The following is a 19,587-nucleotide window of genomic DNA, read 5'->3' as shown; positions in this document are numbered from 1 at the left end:
TAGATATTAGCCTTTTTGTCAGATATAAGGTTAGTGAACTTTATATTCTTTCCAATTCTGTAGACAGTGTCCTTTGCTTTACAGAAGCTTTTCAGCTTCGTGAGGTCCCATTTATTGATTGTTGCTTAGAGCCTGTGTTGTTGGTGTTTTGTTACACCAGCCAAGACACAAGACCTGAGAAAGATATTTTCCTGGCAAGAAGAATATAAGAGTCCTTTCCAAAGCAATGGTTTTCTTCAACATAGCAAGCACTGGGATTTAACTTAGGGCATATGGATATGTTCAAATACGGGTTCTCTATTCAGAACCATGCTAAATTAAGTCCTATTCTGAATGTGATAAAAATGTAAAATCTGAGCTCAAAAGGCACTCTTTGCTCAAAGCCAGGTGGAAATATGTGTAAAATTTTTAAAATGGACAGAAATGCCCCTGAGATTATGACCACAAGTTCTTAACTGAAAATGAAGTAAATGAGGCCATGAAACTAGATTGCTCAGGAGGCAATGCCATCTGGTAATCATGATGTCTGATCAATGAGGGGATAATTCAATGCTATATTTCTCACTTACACAAATGACAGAGAACACAAATTCAGAAAATTTCTAGCATCCCTGTGTACACTATACCTCAGGAAAAAAACATCTATAACTTGAAATATAGTTTACATTTTGAAATCATTTTGATACATGACATTTCTACATAACCATGGCTGTTTTAGAACTGTCTGTGGAGCTGGGCATGGTGGCACACACTTGTAATCCCAGCATTCAACCAGGAAGAGGCAGACAGTTTTATGTGATTATGAGGATGGCTGGGTCTACAAAGTGAGTCCAGAACAGCCAAAGCAACACAAGAAAATTGTGTCTCAAAAACAAACAAACAGAGAACACACTCTGTGTAACAGTCTGGCCTCAGTCTCAGAGAGATCACCCTGCCATTGAAACCTAGGTTTAGGATGACAGACATGCACTTATGAGCCAACCTATGATTTTTAAGTGGTCTATACTTGAATCAAGGAATTAAAGGATAAAATAAGATGTACAAAGGAACCATTTTCCTTTTAATGAACAGTAATAAGACTTCAAATTCTACAAATAATTTCAGTCATCTATTAGTGGCTGCATTCCTTTGTTAATTTCATCATTTTTAACTGGATATTAGGCATATAATATAGAATAATCATCCTAAAATCTGCACAGCTAAAGAAGCAAATCAAGGAGGACCCTGGGTAAGATGCTCAATCTTCATTCAGAAAGGCAAAGGGGATGGATATCAGAAGATGTAGGAAACAAGGAACTGGACAGGAACCTACCACATAGGGCCTCTGAAAGACTCTATACAGCAGAGTATCAAAACATATGCTGAGACTCATAACCAACCTTTGGGCAGGGTACAGGTAATCTAATGAAACAAGGGGGAAGATAGAAAGACCTGGAGGGGACAGGAGCTCCACAAGGAGAGAAATAGAATGAAAAAATCTGGGCACAGAGATTTTTGGAGACTCATAATCCAAATAAGGACCACAAATGGAGATAATGTAGTACCCGACAGAAATAACCCATTGCAGCTTAGTGTCCAAGAGGGTACCCTAGTAATGGGAACAAGGACTGTCTCTGACATGAACTCAGTGCCTGGCTCTTTGATCACCTCTGCCTGCAGGGGGAACAGCCTTACCAGTCCACAGAGGAAGACAATGATGACAGTCCCCATGAAACCTGATAGACTAGGTTCAGATGGAAGGATAGAAGTACCTCCTCTATCAGTGGACTGGGGGAGAAGCATAAGAGAAGAGGGAGATTTGGAGGGGAGAAGAAGGGGTCTATAGCATGGATACAAAGTGAATAAACTGTAATCAATAAAAATGAAATAAAAAAATTTAAAAATGCTGGAGTGTGTTTGTGTGCACATACATATGTTATGGTGTATACGTGCTAGTGAGAGTATAACTTATTGCTATTATGTACATCTTATATGTAAGTTATTGACATGGAACACAAAGAATCTTTTGGCCAGTGACCATACTTGCATTTATTTAGCCTGAAAATATATTTACGTATCTGCTAGTGTGTGAATCTGCATATACAGCAAGACAACTATAGAAACATTAGAAAAATCTGTAGCAGTGATATGGACTACTCAGGGATTGATCTCAAATCATCAGGCTAAACTAAATTTACCCACTGAGACAATTCTCTGACATTCACTTGCAGTTTTGAGAAAGTCTTAAGAACAAGTCTTTACTCCTAAGAAATAACTAACATTCCAAAACAAGACAGGAGTGTATAATTTTCATTTGCAAGTAGCATTTATTATTCAAATAATTTCATTTTCTTCCATCCTCAGATGACAATATATTCATAATCAGAATAGAAGACAATATTGTACTGATGTAATTTTTCAAGTACGTTTTATGAGTCTCAATGAGCTTAGTGGGGAGTGCTTGTGGTATGCAAGAGACAACATAAACTTGAAAAACATATAACCATGACCAAAAGAGATCCCATAGAGTATCACACATTCTTCATATAGCTGTCATAGCCTAAGAATGAATAGTCCATTACACACACAAGATGCCTTTTTGAAATAAATCTTGTTGCTGTTACATTAACTATCACTTCTAGATAAATCTCTAAGAAGGCAAAACTTCAAGATGAAGTACCATATAGTAAATATGGGAAACATGCAGAAGCATGAAACTTCAAACAATATATACATACATATGTACACACATACTATTAAGCATCAATTAATTATTTATATTCAAGCAAGGCTTAAAAACCAACATCTTAAATGAACTTGTGAAAACATTTAAAAAAATTACAAGTTCTCATAGACACTTCCTTGAAAACTATGATCTCACACTGCCTGATATAAATAAGCAATGGACCACATAGAGGATGGGGATTCCATTCTATGCATTGCAGCAGTAAAATTCCTATAACCAAGTGGAAATGCATTAGAACATGAACAGCCACCACAGAATGAATATCAGAACCTAATAAAACTTCTGTGAATGGATTTGCTATACACACAGCAAATTCAATACCTACTCCAATGTTTCAAAATTTAGACCACAACCACAATTGGTGATCTCCTCCATTACAATGAAGTGAACATGGTAAATAATTACTTTTCTTGGAAATAAATACATTTATTATGTCCAAAGTAATAAACGCTTTTGCATAAATAAGATTGCTCTCTTCTATGAATTATTTTCTACTTCCTGACATCAAGATGATATACTAAGATTTAAGATATTTACAGTACTATATACATGGCTTTGCAGTTAAGACAAATTCATTCCCAAGACCTACATCAGCTTTTTTAAAACTTTCTATAATTCCTGGTATGAGAAAAATTAGTGTGTCTAGTCTACATGGAAACTAGAATGGACAGGCACATGGATAGACAAAGACACATTATTTCTTAGGAATAAAGACTTGTTCTTAAGACTTTCTCAAACCTGCAAGTGAATGTCAGAGAATTGTCTCAGTGGGTAAATTTAGTTTAGCCTGATGATTTGAGATCAATCCCTGAGTAGTCCATATCACTGCTACAGATTTTTCTAATGTTTCTATAGTTGTACTGCTGTATATACAGATTCACACACTAACAGATACGTAAATATATTTTCAGGCTAAATAAGGGCCAGTATGAGATTCTTTGTGTTCCATGTTAAGAACTTACATATGAGATGTTGTACATAATAGCAATAAGTTGTACTCTCACTAGCACGTATACACCATAACATATCACATAAGGGAAATTAAAACAAATTCTTGAATATATGTTTACTCATGAATGTTTTACTTATATGTTGGCGGCAACTACAGGCTTATCTACAAATGTTTTCTTCATCATGAATTCTTTCATGTAACAGAAATCAAACACGTAGGTTTGAAGTCAGAGAAATTAATCCTTCTCAGTTGGTGGTATCATTTGGGAATGTTTAAGAAATGTATCCCTGCTGGAGAAAGTATGTTATTTGGGGTGGGCTTGATAGTTTTCAGCTGCATACCTTCTGTAGTTCCCACTCTCTGCTTCATGCTGTAGGTGGAGGTTGTGAGCTCCAAGCTTCCTACTTTAGCTGCCATGTATGACACTTGTTTTGCCCAATTTAAAGTGATCACATATCCTCTACCATATCATAAGGCAAAGTCAACATATTTGGAAGTTGCCTTAGGCATTGTGTTTGGTCACAGAAAATGCACTAATACGCACACATAAATGTTACAACTGGATGATTTATTTCATGTAATTGAAGTGAATTGTGAAATAAAAACATATTATCTTACTGTTTCAATTCATATGCCTTTGGTCCATGAGATTTCAATTGGAAACAAAATAAGGATGGATGTCATAAATGCATGCATACACTGTTGCTAGAATTTTTCTCGAAAATAATCTAGTGTAATTGAATGCAACCTGGTGGGTCAAAGATCTTAACAAAATTTTTATTCTAATAGATGTTCATCCGAATGAGTTCTTTTAGGTTCTCAAAGACTACTGTGATATGCAAAGGCTTTAAGATGTAGCCCACACAGTAAGGCTTTTACTCTTATATAATGGTAGCATGAAGCAGAAAACCTTACCATACTGACTACATTCATGGGGTTTCTCTGCAGCATGTCTTTTTCTAATGATTTCAAAGAAAACCCTATGAAAAGGATTTACCACATTGCTTATTGAGAGGGTTTCACTGCAGTGTGTGTTCTTTTATGTATTTGGGGATGACTGTATTAAGAAAAGGCTTTATCACATGAAGGCATGTGAAAGGTTTCTCTCTACTATCTGACCATTTGTATACTTGAACATGACTTTGATATGTACTACACGTAAAAGCAAATTGTATGTGGGAACATGAAAAAGCAATTTGTCCTAAGTATTTCCTTTTAGTTACCAGCCTTCATTGATTTATAAGGTGAACATAAGTTTAAGTTCATAGTCCCTAAGAAACCTGTAGACTTCCCAATAGCTGACCGACTTTAATTCCTAAACTTTTGTTGCCCAAAACATGACTGTTCCATACCATGATTTTTGGTCCCCTAACTAAAATGACTGACCCAAACCACAGATTCTCTATCCTAAAACATAATAACTTTTTCTAACCACAAAAGAACAAATGGATATGAATGTTTTGACTGCTAAACCTACATTTTGCATCAGGTGACTTCCTCAAAGACATAAACAAATCCCATATGCCTAAACCATGACTGATGGAAATAATTCAGTTGTAAAACGCTAAAGATGTTTATGATTTTCAAGCTCAGAACCTCTGTAACTTTCTGGCTCATTGGATGGGTAGGCATCACAGTTCAACATTATGTGTCCTTCATCAAACTGGATGACAATATTTTTTTTTCATCTGTATTGACCTATTTGAGTTGTATTGGATTCAGTGAATAGAAGAACACAAAAGCCTTACCATATTGATTATATTCTCAGATTTTTCTCTCCATTTTGAAACTTTTATGAGGATGTAGAATATAGATATGTGTAAAGGTCTCCCATTTTAACACATTCATAAATTTTCTCTCTGTATGAATTCTTTCATGATGACAAAGATTATACAAATGTGGAGTAGCTTCACCATGTAAATACACTCATAGTCTTTCGTTCCAGTATGAATCCTTTCATGATGTTGAAGATGATTGTGAACAGCACGTTTTCATTAGATGACAGTTATGTGAAAAGGCTTTACCACATAGGTTACATTAATAAGGTTTCTCTCAAGTGTGAGCTCTTTTATGTATTAGGAGATGACTGTTACATACAAAGGCTTTCACACATTGATTACATCCATAAGAGTTCTCTCCAGTGTTAGTTCTTTTTTGTATTAGGAGACTACTGTTACACGCAATGGCTTCACCACCTTAGTTACATTCATAAGGTTTCTCTCTAGTATGCATTCTTTATGTCATAGGAGATTACTATTACATCAAAATGCTTTATCACATTGATTTCATTCAAAAAGTTTCTATCCAGTGTGCTTCTTATATGTACATGGAGATTATTATGGCATGCAAACTTTTTCACACATTGGTCATATTCATAGGGTTTCACTTCAATAAGTGTTCTTGTTCAAGATAAGTCTTACATGAAATGACTTCATGACATTAGTTATATTCATAAGGATTTCTGCAACATGGATTTTTATGTCTTCGGAGAACACTGTTATCTACGAAGGTTTTACCACATTGGTTACATTCATAAGGTTTCTCTCCAGTGTGAGTTCTTTTATGTATTAGGAATTGACTGTTCTGTGAAAAGGTTTTACCACATTGGTTACATTCATGAGGTTTTTCTCCAGTGTGAGTTCTTTTATGTACTAGGAGATTACTGTTCTGTGTAAAGGCTTTACCACATTGGTTACATTCATAAGGTTTCTCTCCGGTGTGAATTCTTTTATGTACTCGTAGATTACTGTTAGATGCAAAGGCTTTACCACATTGGTTACATTCATAAGGTTTCTCTCCAGTGTGATTTCTTTTATGTCTTTGGAGACTACTGTTATCTGCAAAGGCTTTAGCACATTGGTTACATTCATAAGGTTTCTCGCCAGTGTGAGTTCTTTTATGTTTTTGGAGATCACTGTTCCATGCAAAGGCTTTACCACATTGATTACATTCATAAGGTTTTTCTCCAGTGTGAGTTCGTTTATGTACTAAAAGCTTACTGTTATATGCAAAGGCTTTACCACATTGATTACATTCATAAGGTTTTTCTCCAGTGTGAGTTCCTTTATGTCTTAGGAGATCACTGTTAGATGCATAGGCTTTACCACATCGGTTACATTCATGAAGTTTTTCTTCAGTGTGTGTTCTTTTATGTACTAGGAGATGACTGTTCTGTGCAAAGGCTTTACCACATTGGTTACATTCATAAGGTTTCTCTCCAGTGTGAGTTCTTTTATGTTTTTGGAGACTACTGTTATCTGCAAAGGCTTTACCACATTGGTTACATTCATAAGGTTTTTCTCCAGTGTGAGTTCCTTTATGTCTTAGGAGATCACTGTTAGATGCATAGGCTTTACCACATCAGTTACATTCATGAGGTTTCTCTCCTATATGTATCCTTTTATGTCTTAGGATATGACTTTTAGTTGCAAAGGCATTACTATATAGGCTACATTCATAGTGGTCCACACCAGTATGCATACTTTTACATGTGTGGGGACTACTGTGATGTGCAAAGACTTCATATTGAGTATCTTCAGGGAGTTTATCTGCACATTGATTGTTTTCATACCTGCAAAGATAATTGGCACATATGACAGCTTTTCCACATTCATTACACTAATGGACGTTTTTGCCACATGACTTAATTTTGCAGTTTGAATTAAAAGTAAAGGATAATTACATTTTGAGTTTTCATCATTATTTTTACATTCACAGTGTTCTCCTCTACTGGTTGTTTTGCTGAGCCAGCAATCAGCTAAGTACTGATGAAATCATAGTGTTGTTAGTTCTATGGCTGATCACCTGTCGTATATTTTGTAAACCTTTGCCCTTCCTTACTTATCTATTGGAAATAATAAAGAGCTAACAAGTGATAGCAAGGCGCAAAAAGCAGGACAGAACTTCTGAGTGAGAAAGGGTTGCTGGGAAGAAGAAAGCAAATGACACACCATTCACCAACATGACAGTGAGGTTAACAGATGGACATGACCATGAACAAAGAAGTAGAGCTGGCCATGCATTCAGACACTGTGCTAGGTTTGTGTTAGGGAAAAAAAAATGGTTCAGAATCTGCCCAGTAAATTGCCTAAGCTTTAAAATATTAAAAAGCCTCTGCATCATTATTTGTACTGCTGGAAGCTCTAAATAGCCCATGTAAAGCACAATAGGTATCAATTTTTAAACATCCACTCAAAATGGGGGCTACTATACCTTTTAGTTGTTCTGGGTCGTACATTGTTTCTTTCAATATACACACATTAAAATGACTTGTACTCATTGTGATATATGATATAATTATTAAAAGAATAATAATAAATGACATGGTTCCATGATGCATTCACACATTTGATTTTTGTTCATCACAGACATGTGATATAGGGATTATGGTTTTTCCACAACAACATTCCTGACTCTAAAAAACTGCCCTTCTCACAAAACTTAGCAACATTACTACAAGTATATGAGTAACCCCATTTTACTATGGATGAGTTGATTAGTATAATCTTTTGGATATACTTTCATCACCTATTTACTGTGAATACATTTGGCAATATCTGAGTTGTAGGATACTAAACAAATTGCAGTTTTACCTCAGCGCTAATGAGTAAACAATTTAATCATTGATCTTGTGTGAGTATTATTCCTTGCATTCTTTCTTAGAGGAGTGCCTTGCAAACACACATCAAATACCTAACGTGGACGTACATAGTTTAGTAACAAGTTAGTCATCATCAATAAATACACTTAAAACTGATCATTTACACTGTCCCTTCTCTTTCAAACTTCCAGAACATATTAAAATTTTTTTCAGAACCATATTCATATCAGCTTACAATGAAAATTACCTTGTATGTCTTCTAGAATTTTGACAATGCTCTTCTATATTATGACTTTCCCAATTGTAACCTAAAATACAGTAACAGAAAATGTATGCTTTATTATTGGAAATAATACAAAGTTTAAGTCGTGATCTATGGTCAATCAAAGATCGATTCATCTAATTCTTCCTCATCCTCAAGAGAAATTACAGAAGCACATCAATAATGAATAGTGTTTCCCCATATTTTAATAAGGAAAGAAAATTCATTGCCCTACCTATTGCAGTGAGGTTCCTGTAGGTCTCTAGCATCACATCTTTGTAGAGATTCCTTTGGGAAGGATCCAGCAAAGCCCACTCTTCTTGAGTGAAGTTCACATGCACATCATTGTAGGTCAATGCAGTCTAAAATATCCACACACATGTACAACAGAAAGTATGATACTTAGAATACTGGAAATGTATCCTTCTTTTACAATATTTTCAATGTATTCTGGTGGCTCTTCTACTTAGTTTCTGACACACAAGTTGTAATGTGATCACCAACTCTTTTTCGGAGTAAACTCAACAGTGAGGTTCACCTCTCTAATTTCTGCATCCTTTTAGTAGGATATAGGCTTACAAGAGAAATGTCAATTAACAGATAAAGAGAGAGAGAGAGTAAAGAGAAAAACAGTACAGAGCCCACATGAGAAAAATAGTATAAATGATTCCTGACTCTTATAAGAATGGGCAGGCTGGGTGTATTATCTGATGACTTTAATTCCAAAATCACTCAGGAAACAGAGGCTGGTGTATTTCACAGAGGTGGACGGTAGATGGCTCTTTGCAATAAATTCCAGGACACTCAGGGGTACATAATAAGAACCTGAACAATATGCAAAAATTAATCAAACAAACAAGATAAAAAACCTTAAAGATCTTTCTCAACTTTTTATAAAGAGTTACACATTCACTCCAGTTCTGCATACATGTCTAGAAACCTGAAGTACCTCATTTTAAACTGTAATATTAATATGATCTTCTTAAAAATGAAATGTATGTTTGAACAATTACAAAAGGAGAGATGAAAATATTAGCAATGTAAATGTTGATCATAAATAAGCAACATGGGGATGGAGGTATGGCTCAGTAGTTAAGAACACTGTCTGTTCTTCCAGAGGACATGGGTTAAATTCCCAGCACACATATGACAGATAACAGCTGTCTGTAACACAAATATATTCAATAAAATACTCGTAAAACATATGCAAGAACACATCAAAGATATACACGATGAAAAAATTGGCTTAATCTCAGGAATACAGGGATAGTTCAGTATATGAAAATCCATCTGTAATCCACCATATAAACTGACTGAAAGACCAAGATCACACGATCATCTCATTAGATGAAAAAAAAGGCTTTGACAAAATTCAACAACCCTTCATGTTAAAAGACTTGGAGAAATCAAGCATACAAGGATTCAGGCACACACTTAACATAATAAAAGTAGTAAAAAGCGAACTGAGGGCCAACATCAAATTATTTGGAGAGAAACTTAAAGAAATTCCACTCATATGAGGTACATATCTCCATATCTCTTCAATATACTCCTTAAGTCCTAGCCAAAACAATAAGACAACTGAAGGTTATAAAGGACATACAAATTGGAAAGGAAGAATTCAAAGTATCACTATTCGTAGATGATTTCTTAGTATACCTAGGTGACCCAAGAAATCCTACCAGGGAATTCCTACAGTTGAAATACACTTTCCACAAAGTGGCTGGGAGCACAATTAAAATTTTCATTATTCCTTCTGTATACAAATAAAAAATGGGTTGAGAATAAAATTTGGAAAACAACACCCTGAACAGTAGCCACAAACAAGATGAAGTGAAAGACCTCTATGACTAGAATTTGAAGTCTTTAAAGAAAGAAACTGAAGAAAATATCAAAAGATGGAAAGATCTCCCAAACTCATGGATATATAGGATTAACATAGAAAAACAGCATTCTTTTTTAAATATTTTATTAATTACGGTTTATTCACTTTGCATCCGTCCTCCTTCTCCCCTCCCAAATGCTCCCTTTATTCCCTTTCTCTAAGGCAGCATTCTTAAAAATGGAGTCTACAGATTCAATCCATTTCCCAACAACATTCCAACACAGTTCTTTACAGACCTTGAAAGAGCAAACATTAAATTTAAGTGGAAAAATAAAATACCCTTGATAACAGTACAATCCTATAAAATTGGAATAATGACACAGAAATAAACCCACACCCCTATTGGAACTTTACTTTCAACAAAGAAGCCAAAATTATACAATGGAAAAAAGACAGCATCTTAAACAAATTGTGGTAGATGTCTGCACATAGAAAAATGAAAATAGACCCTTTGTATGACCCTGCAGAAACTGAAGTCCAAGGGAATCAAAGACCGTCACATAAACCCAGAGACTCTAAATCATATAGAAGACAAGGTGGAGAAAATTCTGGAACTAATTAACACAGGAGAACAACATCAGCACAGGCTCTGAGATCAACAATAAATGGCATCTCAAACTGAAAAGCTTCTGTAAGTCAAAGGACATTATCAATAGAACAAAACAGCAGTCAACAGATTGGGAAAATATCTACACCAACCCTACATCAGACAGAAAAGTAATATCCAAAATATACAAAGAACTTAAGAAATTAAACACCAACAAATCAAAAAAAACAATTTAAAAATGGGGTTCAGAGCTAAACTGAGAAGTCATAAGAGAGAAAAGTCAAATGGCTGAGAAACACTTAAAGAAAAGATCAAAGTCCTTAGCCATTAGACAAATGGAAATCAAAATGACTCTAAGATTCCATCGTACACCAATGAAGTTGCTAAGATAAAAAAACTCAAGTGACAACACATTCTGGTGAGGATGTAGAGAAAAGGGAACTTTCCTCCAGGTCTGATGGGAGTGCAAACTTGTACTACTTCTCTGGTAATCAAACTGGTGCATTCTCAGAAAATTGGGCATATTTCTACCTCAATACCCATCTATACCACTCCAGGGAATATATCCCAAAGATGTTTCATTATAGAACAAGGACATTTGTTCTACTATGTTCATAGCTGTTTTATTCATAACATCCAGAAAGTGAAGAATGGATAAAGAACTACTAATACATTTACACAATGGAATACTCCTCAGTTATTAAAAATAAATCATGGAAATTGCAGGCAAATGGATCAAACTAGAAAAGATCATCCTGAGAGAGGTAACCCAGACACAGAAAGAAACACATTGCTTATAAGCAGATATTAGACCTATAGTACAGCATACGCATTCTACAATCCACACACCCAAAGAAGCTAAGTAAGAAGGGTCCATGGGAGGTTGGCAGAATATCACTCAGAATAAAAAAAATGAGAACAGACAGCAGAAGTAGATGAATAGAGGGAACTGTGCAGAAGTTAGAATGGGGAGGGAAACAAATGTGGGTAGCAGATGTGGGGAGAATTGTAGTAGGACGTGAGAGGCATGAGAACAAGAAGGGTAACTGAGGGGGCTTCTCCTTGGAGTCATTTGACAGGGAAGTTTCATGAGAGGACCTGGGTGTGACTGGGTGTGACTCTAGCTGAGAATCCTAATGGAGGGGCAGGAGAAGAGAGACATGGAAAATTAAGTATGAAGTGACCACCTCTTAGCCAGTCAGGACTAGTGGAGAGAGGGAACAACAACTGGACAACAAAACCCACTATCCAAAAATTACCCTGACTGCAATAAGTTTAGGGATAATGATGGAACAAAGATTGAGGGAATGTCCAACCAATAATTGGGCCAACCTGAGACCCACACTACACTAGAGAGCCAGCAATGAAACTGTAAATGTTGCATTGCTGAGCTTGTAGAAAAGAGCCTAATTATGCCTGTTACCTCAGAGGCTCCACCCAATAGCCAATGGAGACAGATGCTGGAACTTGCAACTAAGCATGGGGAGGATCTCTGGGCATCTTATGGAAGTACTGGGGGAAACATGGAAGAACCCGAAGGGGATAGAAAGCCACAAGAAGACCAACAGAGAAAAGTAACCCAGACCTGGGGGGGGGGTTAAGAAAATGAGACATCAACTAAGGAGCATGCATGTTCTAGACCTAGGCTTCTTGAACTTATCTGTACTAAGGGTGGTTGGGTCCATGTTTGTTGAGTGGTAAGTTGAGGGGACTGTTTCTAAAAGGAACTCTACTGCCCGCTTTTAGAAAATCTCCCCCTGTCAAGTGTGCCTTGAATGGCCTTAGTAGATGAGGATATGCTCAGTCCTGATGTGACTTGATGTGCTGCAATGGGGTGATACAAGAAGACTAAGGCTCTATTTTTCTGAGAGGGGAGGAAGAAAGGTGAGGGTGGACTGAGAGCAGAGGAAGGAAGGATCACTCTTTGGATGTAAAGTCAAAAAACAAACTAATCTCTCTAAAAAATTTAATACACTCAGAGAGAGAGACAATGGAATTGAAAGGTGATAACGGAGGGGGCTGTAGGTGGGACATGAAATAAACATAATAAATAAAAATGAAAAAGAATAATATTAATACATTCTCTGAAATATCCAGAGGGAAAACTGGCAACATGACCTTGCCCATCAAATTAGAATTCGTCCAAATAAACCTCCAAAACTGTCATCAAATCTTCATATATCTGTCATAGTCTAAGAACACAGTCATATTATACATCTATAACATGCTTTTTTGAAATTAATCTAATTATTGTGTCATTATATAGAATCTGTAGGAAATTCTCTTACAAGGCAGAACTTCAGCACGATGTGACATAAAGAAGTATGTAACTTCAAACAATACATATATACATACATACATTTTATTAAACATTTTAATGTTAATGTCCAGGAGAAAAGTCACTTTTAGCATACTTTTTTTTCTTCTAACCTGCTACTGTGCTGCTGTGATTGAATCCCCTAACCACCAACATCTCAGGTCATGAATGGGTTTACTTTTTTGGCCCATCATTTTTAAAACCTAGGATAAAAACTCAAATTTCAAGAAAACTAAGGCAAAAATCAGGGCAAATATTGTTTCCTGTCTTGCTCTCATTTCTTCATTGTCTCTGGCTCAGCTAGCTTTTTTATGCAGCCCAGGGCCACTTAATTAGGGATACTGCCATCCTCAATTGAAGAACCTTCTATAGAAATCATCAGTCAATGCAATCTCTCGTTTACATAGAAACCAGCCATTTTCTCATTAGTTTACTTACTTTTTCACCTTATAGCCTGCTCAAAGCTCTGTACCTCCTCTCCTGCTGTTATCATCCCCACCATCATCCTTCACTCCTCCTCCCCTTCTTCTCAGGAAAGGGGAGACTCCCCACAACAAATCTCAGCACATCAAGTTGCATACAGACTAAGTGCATCTTCTTCCACTGAGGCCAGAGAAGGCTTCCAAGCTAGGGCAAAATGATTCATAAGCAGTCAACTGTGTCCATGTCACAGACAGCCCCCAATTCAGATTCTAGGTGACCAACATGAAGACAAAGCTGACCATCAACTAGACATGTGTAAGTGCCTAGGTCCATTCCATGCATGTTCTTTGAATGCTGGCAACCAGCAATTTTAGGCTGGCATGCTGTGAACTGAATTTATCATGTAAAAAACCCACAGTATTATGAAACGCAGGATTATGAAGATATATTACGGACACAAAAATATGACTTCTGTACTTACTGTTCAGTACAAGTAATGAAGATTGTATACAATATGTGTGAAGGAATATAGCAAAAATTCCAAAACATAAGCCCAACAATATACTCAAGTTTTCATCAAGACACCTAAGGAAACTCAACCAAGAAAAAAAGGTAGACCAATGTTTCCTATGATTATATACATATAGAAATTAAATAAACACAAACATCACAACTCCCACAAAAATAACTCAAAGTAACTCCTACACTGTTCAAATTATGCTCTAGGTACTACTGACCTTATTTTCAAACAGAGTCCCCATGACCTGTCTCTCTAAATGGAGGTCACCAAAATGAGAGACTATGGCACTGTAGCCCTGCATGGCCCCCTAGTGACTGCAGGCAAATCCAGTCCCACTGATGCCCCTAAACAAAACAATGTTAAATAATAATTTTATAACTGTTTCCTGCCACATCTATTATGTCACAAGCTGTGAAATCTGCCCTAGTTAACTATATAACACAATGTGCATCTGTGACACCACTGCAGCTCAGAAACTCCTTTTAAACCTGGAATTGAGTTCCTTAAGTCCCAGAAATTTGACCTTCATTTTTTCAAGTTGTCTTCCCACTTCGCACACATAAATAGGCAGCTCATTACATGACTCAAATGAGTAATTTTTAGAACTCAGCTGTGGTACAGGCTTTACCTTAAAATTTTGGGAATTTTAACCAAAAGGAAAGCAAAGTCATGCTGCTGGGAAGCAATAGACTGGGATCTAAGAGACCTGTACCAATAAAGCTTGCCTTAGAAATATTTTTCCAAAAGGCTGAAGATGCAGCTGTTCTAGAATTAATATCCACCCCCACAGTGAAAGTACACCATACATAATTAAATGGTTAACTAAAAAATAATCTCTTTGATAGTAGCACATATCTAGCTCTACTTAATGCTATAAGTGAAGTCAGCCTAAAACTGATTTTGTATTCCATACACACAGTCTTTCTTAAGTCTCTTAATTTTAGGCTTCAGTTTATACATTAAACAATTTTAATATGGACTAGAGATTTCAAGTCTAGCCACTGAAACAAATGGGAGATTTACACAGCAAAGATATTCCTTGAATGATTTAAGTACTCCACTTCCATAATACAGCAGGTCATTATTCAGTGTCAAGGTAGAAGAGAGAGGACTCAGTGGTTTCCAATGTTAAGAAAAGTAGAAGGTAGAAAAAGTGCCAAAACCATACAATGAAAAAAAAAAAAAGACATCTTAACAAATGGTGTTGGACTAACTGGATGTGTACATGTACAAAAATGCAAACAGACAAATACTTATCACCCTGCACAAAACTAAAATACATATGGATCAAAGACCTCAATATAAAAACGGACACACTAAACCTGTTAGAAGAAAAAGTGGGGAAGAGCCTAGAACACATTGGCACAGGAGACAACTTCCTGAACAGAACACCAACAGCACAGGCTCTAAAATCAACAATCAATAAATGGGACCTCATGAAACTGAAAGGCTTCTGTAAAACAAAGGACACTGTCATGAGAACAAAACAGTTTACAGACGATCTACAGGTTGGGAAAGGATCTTCACCAACTCTATATCTGACAGAGGGCTGATATCTAGAATATATAAAGAAATTAAGAAGCAACAAATCAAGTAATCCAATTTAAAAAATGGGATACAGAACTAAACAGAATTCTCAATAAAGGAACATCAAATCACAAAGAAACACGTAAAGAAAGGCCCAACATCTTTAGTCTCATGGAAATGCAAACCAACACGACCCTGAGATTTCACCTTACACCCATAAGAATGGCTAACATCAAAAACTCAAGTGACAACACATGCTAGAGATTATGTGAAGCGGAACCCTCCTCCATTGCTGGTGGAAAAGTAAACTTGTACAACCACCTTGGAAATCAATCTGGTCCTTTCTCAGACACTTAGGAATAGTGCTAACTCAAGATCCAGCTATACCACTCCTAGGCATATATCCAAAAGTTACTCAAGTATACAACAAGGACATTTGCTCAACCATGTTCATAGAAGCTTTATTTGTAATAGTCAGAAGCTGGAAACAACCCAGATGTCCCTCAACGGAGAAATGGATACAGAAATTATGGTACATTTACACAATGAAATACTACTCAGCAAAGAAAGCATGAAATCAGCAAGCAAAAGGTGGGATCTAGAAATGATCATCCTGAGTGAGGTATCCCAGAAGCAGAAAGAGGCACATGGTATATACTCACTTATAAGTGGATATTAGACATATAATATAGGATAATCATACTAAAATCTGTACACCTAAGGAAACTGATCAAGAGGGAGGACCCTGGTACGATACTCAATCTTCATTGAGAAAGGCAAACAAGACAGACATCGGAAGAGGGAGAAAACAGAAAACAGGACAGGAGCCTATCACAGAGGGCTTCTGAAAGACTTTACTCAGCAGGATATCAAAAAAAATATGCTGAGATTCATAGCCCACCTTTTTGCAGAGTGCAGGGAATTTGGGGGAGGAAGGGGGAGATAGAGGGACCTGGAAGGAAAAAAAGCCCCACAAGAGCAACAGAACCAAGAACTCTGGGCACAGGGGTCATTTCTGAGACTGATACTCCAAGGAAGGATCATGCATGGAGATAACTTGGAACTCCTGCATAGAAGTGTCCCGTGGCAGTTCAGTGTCCAAGGGGGTTCCCTGGTAGAGGGAACAGGGACTGTCTCTGACATGAACTCAATGACTGGCTCTTTGATCACCTCCACCTGAGGGGGGAACAGCCTTGTCAGTCCACAGAGGAAGACAGAGAAGCTGGTCCTGATGAAACCTGATGGACTAGGGTTAGATGGAAGTGGGAAGGACCTACCCTGTTATTGGAATGGGGGAGGGGCATGGGAGAGAAGGAGAAAGGGAATGTGGGATTAGGAGAGAAAAGGGGAAGGGGATGCAGCTGGGATGGAAAGTGAATAAACTAATAAAATAAAAATTAATAAAAATAAAATTAAAAAATACAACAACAACAAAAAGCTAGGGTGGGAAGGTCTTGCACAAGCTACGTCTTATCCTAACTAAGCTTCTTGAGAAGAATAGCATCTTGTACACTACTTTCTTGAAAGAAATGGAAGGAAACAGGAAACGTCTATGAATTGATCAGAAATTCTCATACAATGGGATAAAATCATGAGGAGTCTAAAAAAACAATACTGCATGAGGGAAACACAAGATCTCAATAACATTATTTACCAACACCACAGTGACTTTGGAACTGATGAGGGTATTTCCATGTGTTTGAAAGAGGTGGGTTCTCAAAATGAGAAGTAAGCACTCCTCAAATGTCCTTACCCTGCTGCTCACCCTATTTCTGGTTTTAGAAAAGGAACAGTGCTTTATTTTAAATAACTCAGAATCTTGGGGAAATCTCCCAAGGCCGAGGCCACAAGGATGTACTGGCTCTGCAAAGCATATTTGAGGAGTGTGAGAAGTTAGATTATTCTCCATCATGAGGACCTCAAGGAAGGTTTTGTTTGGTCAGGGCAGCCCTCAACACAACAGTGTTTTCTCTGTTCAACTGTTTTCATCAGATGTCTTGCCCGTGTGGCTGAACTATGCTTTTATTAAGAAGAAAACTGCAACTTTATGGCACATCAGGATTTAATGTTGGCTCTGATTCTGTAATGGCCCACTAAGCAGCTTGTTAGATGTCTCTTTTTTGACATGGAGATGGGCCAATGGTTGGTATGAATCAGGGTCTTTCTCCTTGGTTATGGCTGGAGACAAATTTGTTGACTATCCTCTTGAGAAAATGGGTTTCCTAGCATCCCAATCTCTAACAGGCTGGGTTGGCATGCTACTTATCTGTTTTAAAACAGCCCTTAGCTATTCTACTTGGTGTGATGTCCTGTCACCTAAGCACTGAAAATTTCTGTACATCAACTGTTCTATGAATTTACATCACAGCTTTACACTGAAGTGCTACTCAATACATATGTTACCTACAACTTCCACTAAACATGCATACACATAGTGTGTAAGAGGTGGCCTCCGGAGCCCAACCTTCCTCAAACAGCTCTTCCATTTTACTAGCAAGATAAATCTAACTTTAAAGTCCCAATGTTGCAGCGCCGTTTTCCACTGAACACATTGAAACATTTTCCTAATTATCAGTTAACTGGTTAAACTTGCTGTTACTTTAACCAGGTGCCTTAAATTGTATAAGTAAGCCCTCACTTACTAACAGTCAGAGGACACACTTCTCTGTTGCCTTATCACCTTGAGCTCTGGAACAAATGTCAAGTGATAAAAATTAGAGGCCTTAGGTTCCAGGCCGAATGTCTTAGAAAACATTTAAAAGTGTTGAGCCCAGGTGTACTGGATCAGCATAGCCTCCAACATAAACTCCCTTGCTTAACCCACATTTGATTGGATGACCCCAACTCTCTCCAAGGGGCCCTCACCTTGTGAATTTAAACCTTTAAATATACAATAAAGCATACCCTGGGGCACCATTCAGATCTGAACTGGCCACTTCCCTGAGCTCAGAAAATAAAGCATTCATTCTAACCTCCTGTTCCAGAAGTGAGTTCTCTCTGTTCGGAACCAAAAGTCAATATACTCAAGATATTCAGATGCCCGGCTATGTTCAGGGCAAGGAAAGGGGGCCTCTCTGGTGGCTGTTTCTGGTTGCCAGCTCCCACCCACCCTCAGGAAGGACCCTAAACAGCTTCTACTGCTGTTCAGCCTCCTGCTCCACCAGGCTGGGGGAAGTGGACACACACCATGTTGCAACTTCGGAACTTGGCTGAAATCCCCTCACAGTACACAGCAGCAGCACTTATACCAGAGCAGACCAACCATTCAACCCTGCTCAGCTAAAGAGCGAACTTGCAGCAAGGCGCCAGGAAGAACCCGCCTCTCCCTCTGACTGCAGGAATGAAAGCATCTGATTGGCCAATGAGTCTTAAGTGACATGAGCACCTCCCTTAGGATTACAGTGTACTGAAGGGACAAGGCTTAGTGATTCCTGGTCCAGGCTTCTCTTTTAGGACAAAACTTTCTTCAGATCTGGACATGTTTGCATTTCATCATCATTTGTGCCTGTTCTCCCATAGCCTACCCTGTGTCTTTCAGCACTCAGGATACAATTACCCTCTTCCTCCTCTAATCAGCTTGCATAGCTGCACAAACATTACTCAACCTGTAGCAGAGTGAACACTCTGTCCAACAGGTAGAAGAAGGCCAAGAATTTTGAGAATTAAAGAGAGATTTAAGAAAATGCAAAGAGTTTTTTGTTCTGTGACTTCAGGTAAACTGGAGCCACTTTTCTCCTGGAAGAGTCCCAGGAGAAAAAAAAGCAGGGAAAACATGACACTTTGGAGTACTATCATCAGGTAAAACTTCTTCCTCAATAGGAAGATGAAG

At 37.4% G+C, this 19,587-nt stretch overlaps 1 pseudogene; it reads right to left on the bottom strand.

Moving 5' to 3' along the window:
- The window catches only part of LOC110544935 (zinc finger protein 431-like), a 47,298-nt pseudogene extending 38,409 nt beyond the window's left edge, over positions 1-8,889 (bottom strand).
- Between the last annotated feature and the right edge of the window lie 10,698 nt (positions 8,890-19,587).

This window comes from Meriones unguiculatus (genome assembly GCF_030254825.1).
Source record: "Meriones unguiculatus strain TT.TT164.6M chromosome 13 unlocalized genomic scaffold, Bangor_MerUng_6.1 Chr13_unordered_Scaffold_67, whole genome shotgun sequence".
NCBI lineage: Eukaryota > Metazoa > Chordata > Mammalia > Rodentia > Muridae > Meriones > Meriones unguiculatus.
This window is presented reverse-complemented; position numbering and strand designations above follow the sequence as displayed.